Source organism: Adiantum capillus-veneris, chromosome 28 (assembly GCF_014529385.1).
Source record: "Adiantum capillus-veneris isolate H3 chromosome 28, ASM1452938v2, whole genome shotgun sequence".
NCBI lineage: Eukaryota > Viridiplantae > Streptophyta > Polypodiopsida > Polypodiales > Pteridaceae > Adiantum > Adiantum capillus-veneris.
This window is the reverse complement of record NC_140958.1, coordinates 61,547,306-61,555,055: the sequence shown is the minus strand read 5'-3', so window position 1 is coordinate 61,555,055 and position 7,750 is coordinate 61,547,306.

Here is a 7,750-nt window from a genome sequence, read left to right as displayed (position 1 = left end):
GTCGTCTTTTATCTTGTCTTGTGACGTAACCAAGGATGCTTGTGGATTGTCATTCTTAGCTGTTCGTGAAGGACAAGCTCTATAGACATGACCTTGATTTCCACACTTGTAGCACCGGTTCTCCTTGTGATAGTGCTCCATCTCTTCGGGAGAAAGATGTTGCTTGCCTTTGTAAAGGCCTTTGTCTTTCTTCTTTTCCCCTTTGGCCCGATTATTGTTGGGAGGTCTCTCCCCATTTGGTGGCCTTTCTCTATGCTCGTTGGATCTCACCACTGTCTTTGTAGTAGCTGTAGGAAAGATCTTAGCAGCTACAATAGAGTGGTGTATCATGGCGGAGATCGTTTTTGGACTTTGAGCATTAACATATGCTCTAAAATCATATGGAAGTCCAACGTAATATTGTTGCTTTTGCTCGGAGAATTCCATCTTACTAAAGACAATGGCTTTGAGATGTAAATCCCAAAACATATCAATGTACTTTTGGGTGGTTTCTCCCTCTTCCATCTTGAAGCTTCTCCATGCGGTTAAGACTTCATCTTTAGTGCCTTCGGGGAGAAATTGCTTCATGATAGAAATTCGGCATTCCTTCCAAGTCCTTGGTGCTAAGCGTTGAGCTCTTAGAGTAGCCCACCAATGCCTAGCTGACTTTTGGAAATACATTGCAACGCATCGGTTGGAGCCTTCTCTGAAGTGCTTACCTCCAAAAGCTCCATCAAATTGTTGAATAAAGTGTAGTACTTTATTCGTATCACCATATGTCCCATCAAAAGAAAGGAAAGTAATTTTTTTTCCTCCTTTGAACTTTTGGAGACGGCGAGACCTTTTCCATGCTGGATGCGCACGTCTATGCCCTCTCCCCTTTCAGGGTGGTGGAGAGGAGCTAGCTTCTTGTGTGCTTGCAACGTAGCTGGAAGAATTGGGTGATGAAGAAGGAGGAGAAGGGGATCTCCTTCTTCCTTGTCTTGGATTCCCTCTTTCACTACTCCCATCGCTAGAAGAGGAAGTGTTGTAGCGTGAGCTAGCACGACCTCGCTTTGTTGAGCAGCTAAGAGAGCGTTGTGGACGGCGTCGTCTTGCTGGCATCTCTTGGTCGGAGAGCCTACAACGGTCCGCTTCACTCCCACCTTCTTGATCTTCATAACCATTGCTAAGAGCAACACTTGTTCTCCCTCGTGCCATTGGAGACTTTAGCTCTTCGCTCGCAGGTAGAATTTCTTCCACCTCTAGCTAGTGATTCATGGCGCTCTAGAGAACGAGTTCTCTCTTCTTGAGCGGAAGGAAGAAAATTGTTACTGCGTAGTTGAGCTTGCACGACTACTCGCAAATGCGGATTGCTTTGCGCTTCATGTAGCTTGTGAGCAAAGTAGCGGATTGCTCTCATGCCTTCATTGCTTGCTTCATCTTGTAGTAAAACTAGTTTTTGCCAAGCATTCAAATCTATCTCTTGATTTTGTAGCCATGACTCTAGAATCAAGAAAAACTTTGAGTACTCCACACCCGCAGTGAGAGTTCCTCCTACAAGTTAGAGTAGAAAGTGGGGCGTAACAGTGCTATCTCCCATATGACTAGCTTTTGGAGACTTTCCACATGCTCAATAATACCAAAGCCATAGGCACCTTCCAAAAGAAGTGTATTATTTAAACAAGGGCTCCTCCGACTCACTAATGCAACAGGAAACAGTTAATAGCTCCCACTCTCTTCTTACACTAAATTGTAAGCAAACCTACCTTCATAGTGTACTTTAGACCGTTATCGTCTTCAACAAGATGGAAAAGCCTTCAGCTCTGATACCAATGTTACGAATATGGCACTTTTAGATTTACTTAAGTAGCATGTTATGTGGCAATTCCTTGGTCAAAATATTGCAACAATTTCCACATAACATGCTACTTAAGTAAATCTAAAAGTGCCATATTTGTAACAGTGGGCATTACTTTGTCACCCTATTTTACCAATAGCATCATCCATTTCTCTTTTCTATCTTTTGTTAATTAGAATGTTCCAGCAAGATAGGAGCTGAAACACCTTCCAACCATCAACAAACCATACAAGCCACCGAAGGGGAGAAGATTTGAGGCAAATACGCATTGACAAGAGGCCAGGATCTCATCACAACAGGTGCACAACATCAACCAGCAAAAAACAAGTGTATTCAAATCCTATTCTCTTATAGTTTTTGTGTTTTTTAATCTAAATTGTTTGCATGCTCACACACTCTTGGCTGAGAGTTGTTTTAATTAGTTGCTATCATGTAATAAGTTATTTCTAGATTCTTAGAAAGCATTGTTGGAAGACAGTTTAACTGAAGATCGGTGTAGAAAATATGCCAAAGGAGTATGCCAAGTGCTTATACTCTAGCAAGATAGCAGTTTGTCCCTAATGGTAGCTACTTCTTAGGTATGGGTGGGCTGCTAGGACTTATGTTTATAATTTATTTATTTATTTATTTAAAAATATAGAATTCACATAGTATATACTATATGACATGATATGTTTGCGGCCATGTGGAATACTTGGTAGGAACTAAGGTTGCTATAGCACCTTGGGGCCGATGCCTGGGTTTCCATGGAGTAAACACAAAGGCCTAAAAGATAAAAAGATTACTAGTAAGCACTATATCGCCTTGATTGATGTTGGTAGGTCTCTTGGGTCTATTATGGACCTTTGAAGCCGATACCCTCATCATCATGGGATAATCCTTGTGGCACATAATGAAAATGGTCTATCACCCTTGAGATACCTAGTAGCCGTTAGATTCTCTTGGCAGAGGTCTCTTGGCCATTGCTTGGGTCTCATTGGGATGGAACCTTACTATTAATTAATATAATAATGTTAGGTCTATGTGATTCTTCTATTAACTCTAGAAAAGTCAAAGTGTCATGGTTTATGTTTAAGGAGTGGGTTGCCACTTAAGAACAACTAAAATCGTTGTAAGACATTGAGATTGCGATCATAACCAGCGGCGTACAAGCACACTTGTCTTCACTTAGCATTCTCTACCACTTAATCTCACTTTGACTAGTCTTAACTTGTTTCTTTTAGCACTTTTCAAAATTGTAATAACCAGCCTTTCACTTGCATACTCACTTATGGCATTGTCATTATTGTTGTACTGTAATTATTTTTTTTTTAATGCAATGCTTTACTTGTCTCCTCGTGTTTGGCAACTTCTATTTCTACCGCGCCCAAGAATGTGTGCAGTTTAGAAAGGGGGGAATGTTCTGCCAACTCTTATACAATGCAAAAGGGGATCGGATCATGAAGGCAACAGGAGATGTTACGGGAAAGTCTCGGGAGCTAATTTTTTCAATTATCTTTACGTAATTAATGGGCTCATGTGGAGTTCCAATTTGTACATCAACCCTCTTTGAGTCACCTAGCCGGCCAAGTGTGGAGACTTTTGTGAAAAGTCTTTATAAGTCACTTTTGTGAAAGAATTCGGGTTCTTATCTCATTTGTGTAGAGTGAGCTATTGAGTGAGCTTGCATCCAAGCACTCTAGCACTCCACTACTCCCACTCCCCTTCCACTTTCATTGTAATGTCTATGAGATATGGCTTTCTAGTCATGAGCTTGCTAATACAATGAAGGAGAACATTCTCTTTGCTCTCTAATCTTTCAATTTTTTATGCTAATGGTTGAATGCTTAAGCTTTATTCTCTATGTGTGAATGTAGATCGAATGCCCTCTACTCTCTTCTCTCATCTATATATGTTTGATTGTAATTTCTTGCTTGTGGGTTTGAGTAGTTTAGCTTAATCTTATTGCTTGTTGCTTATGAATGCTTAGTGCTCTCTTTCTTTGAATATGCGGGCTTGAGCCATAGCCAATGTGTATGTGATTTAGAGTTAGCAACGCATGTTTGTATGCTTGCTTGCCTCTTTCACATCAAAGGTTTGCTTGCTTGTTTCAAGTCATGGATGAGTTTGCTAGCTTATGTGAGTTTCATTAGCAATAGAATTAGGTGAAAGTGCTTTCCCCTTGCTTCATTTATGCTTGCATGTGTATATTTGAATGTGTATTTGTCTCCTCATAGCTAGGGAGAGGTAGTAGGAAGTGCATGTGTATTTTCCCTTGCTTCATTTATGCTTGCATGTGTAGATTTGAATGTGTATTTCTCTCCTCATAGCTAGGGAGAGGTAGTAGGACGTGCATGTGTGATTGCCTCTTTGCTTCTTGTCTTGTGTGTGAGTGATAGAGAAGTCCTTAAGAAGATAGAGTTCATTGGTTGTTTCCCATTGCTTAAATAGATTAGATGGATGGTGATTGAGTATAGATAGAATGTGTGTGAGCTTACATAGCTTTTCCCTCTTGATTAGTAAGTGCTTGAGTTACATTGATTGAGTGAGGAAGTGAGGTTGGGAAGGAGATTAAGTAACCATTAGCAAGTGATCAATTTATGTACTCTCCCATAAGGGATAAGCTTCCATACACTAGTCGGGTTAAGGCTTCAATTGGTATGACCGTGATAGAAATATCACCATGGGCATCACCATTGTGTAGCTTTTGCTACCCATTCCTACATTGGTAGGGAATAGCGATTCTCCAACACCATCCATGTATTTTAGCATGTCAAGTAAACAATGTTCAAGACCAAGAATAGATTATGATTAAGTGCTTATCTAATCCCTCAAGGTTTATTTATTTTAAGTAAGGATTCTTAAGGTGCACTTATTGGTCATCACAAGTATTATCTTCAATACTTTTCAAACTCATGCAGATATATTGATATTCTAGTTAGAGGATGGAATGGTCCAAGCAATTGGATATTCAAAAAAAGTCCTCCAGGCACTCTTTTAAATACAAGTATAGCGTATACAAGGTAAGGTGTTCTCTTAGGATGAAGTACACAAGGTAAGGTATTACATACACTAATGTTTAATTTCCCAATGCTCCAAGTATGCATGCTATTCTAATGCAATATCTATAGTATAATCATTGTATAATGGCCCTTTGGTAGGAAATGAAAGTTAAGTATCCGCCTACTAAAGCATTTATGTGGCTACAGTGGCACAATGTAGAGAAAGGATAATTTTACAATAGTGCAAAATAACAAGATCATGGGAAGTAAATGGAAATTACGTAGGTATATGATTAAGTCACAACCTAATCCTACTAAATTCTACATGAATGTAAGACTGCAAAGGAAGGATCTCTTATTGACCTCCAAGACTACAAGTTCCTTCATGGATTAGTTCATGGCCGTGGCATCGATGTGAGTACTAATGTTTTAATACATTAAAATGTTATATACGTGTATGTGCCAATGCTCAAAGGAATAGTTTGGTCTTCACTTTGTCACCTAAACACATGTTAGTCTAGCGATCTAGTCCAGAGATATATTCATAAATGTGTCCCAATGAGAAAAGGAATACTTTAGCGATGATTGTGTCTCCTAAATGTCTACTGGACTTACCATCTATTTTAGGAATGTATTCTTGCTCAAAGTACATCCCAAGTGTAAATGGGTGGTCTTTTGACTTATGATGACTATAGTTGAGGATGATTATAATTTCAAGGGAGGGGTAATGTCACCAAAATTCAATTTTGATGACTTACTGGCTTCAGGAAGGTCTCTCTCTCTAGAACTGATCACTCTAGTGAGAGAAAGCAAAGAAAAGCATGTATCTAAGGTATGTAGGAAGGATAGTCAGGTGTTATGGAATGCCGAAAGGACAAAGGAGCCATCACAAGTGCAAAGGATAAGTTCATATCTTGAATAATGACTTTCTCTCTCTAAAAACATGTCATTTTAGAGAGAGAAAGTCCAAGAAAGCTCATAAACGTAAGGTGCATTCATGGACCAAGAGGTGCAAAAAGGTGAATGCTACTTCAAATAAGCAAGGGATAATTTTATAAGATATCATCATGGTTTACGGGAGGTCAATCTGACCCTGAACGGCGAACCTAAAACGGACAAAATATGGCTTACAGGAAGCTGAGACCATGGGTAGATGGACTTGTAGTGTGGGAATGTGGCCTAAGAAGTGGGAAAATGGGCTAGAGTGTGGTCCAAGCTCACTCAAAAATACGCCTCCAAAAAGTGGATCCTGCTTGCCCTTTTTGTTGTCCACAAACACTCTTTCTCTTGACTTTTTCTGTTGTTTTTAGTTGCTCCCTTACTTTTGCAAAAACATAAGCTTGAAGAGGGCATAAGAGGAGATGTGGTGCACTATTTCATGTACAAAGGGGCTCCATCTAAAGCTCTCATCAAGCTCTACATGTTGAGACTCACCCTTCTTAGTATTTACTACTGATGTACCTCTCCTTGGTATGTAGTACGTCGATGAGCTCCCTTGAGGCTCTAAGGTATTTACACATACATTCTTCTCCTCCTCTTCGATAGCTCTCTTAGCATTTATGTTGTTAAGGTCTTGAGAGTAGGAAAATGGCTACAAAGAAGGACTCTACTCCTTTTATGTATAGAAATTCGTGGCTTCTCTAAGCCATTAAAGTCTTGAGAAGGGGAAATCTCTAGGTGAAGGAGCAAGATAGGCCATGTTTTTGTCGGGTTAGGGAGATCTTGGACTCATAGTACCATGATTGTAGTGATTCAAGTAGTTGTGTGGTGATTATTAATACAAATGCCTTTCAAGGGGCGATTGACCTCACAAAATCTGACCCTCAACACTGTGTATTGTTCTTTTATGCTCCTTTTAAGTTATGCATGCTTAATCTTGGTGGTTCATGCTAAATGATTTAGTTGCAATTGTCATTCTTACGAGCCGCTGCCATGGTATACCCTAAAGAATCAATTGTGTAAAATTAATAGATGCAAGTTTGTGGTTTCATGAAGGGCATCATCAAGCTCTACAACACATGGGTAGTAGATGAGAGATCTGGTGATACCAACTTCATCTTAGAGCTTTGCTCCTCTACACTGCTTGACTTTCTCATGAAGCACAAGCATGTTAATTGAAAGGTCGAGAAGATGTGGGCTCGCTAGATCTTCAAAGGTCTAGTTTATTTATAAAATCCCCATCATACACAAGGATCTCAAGTGGGGAAACATATTTATGAAATTTAGCTCTAATACAACTCTCAAAATTGGTGATTTATAACTACTGCTACTATTCTTAATGAAAAACATAACATGGATACTTTGGTAAGCATCCTCGATTTCATGTCTTTGGAGATGTTTGAAGAATATTATGATGAGCTAGTGGATTTTTACTCGTGTGGGGTGTGCATGCGTACACATATATACATACATACACGTACATATACACATACACAAACATACACATCCACATCCACATCCACATACACATACACATACACACATATACACATGCACATATATAAACATATATACACATACACACACTCTCTCTCTCTCTCTCTCTCTCTCTCTCTCTCTCTCTCTCTCTCTCTTTGCCACCAAAGGTGGTGAGTCTACCCACTCGTATTTCTCGTAAGTGTTATTTTGGATCTCTCGCATAGTATATACATGTTTTAGAGCATGCAAGTAGAAATTAAATCACAAGAGATTTCAATTCGAGTAAGTTTGAAGCCAACTTTCTTTACTAAAAAGGCACAGTTCTTAAAGGTATCTTAGCTTCTTCAAGATAAACAGTTCTTAAAGGTATCTTAGCTTCTTCAAGATTAAAAAAATTCAAAGCTCTTAAGTGTTTTCAATAAACTTTTATTGTCATCATAATTAGGAAGCCTTATGGTGGAGAAAGTCATAAAAGATGTGATCATTTGGTGATTATAATTTCTATAAAATTACTTTATTTGGACAAGCTTGA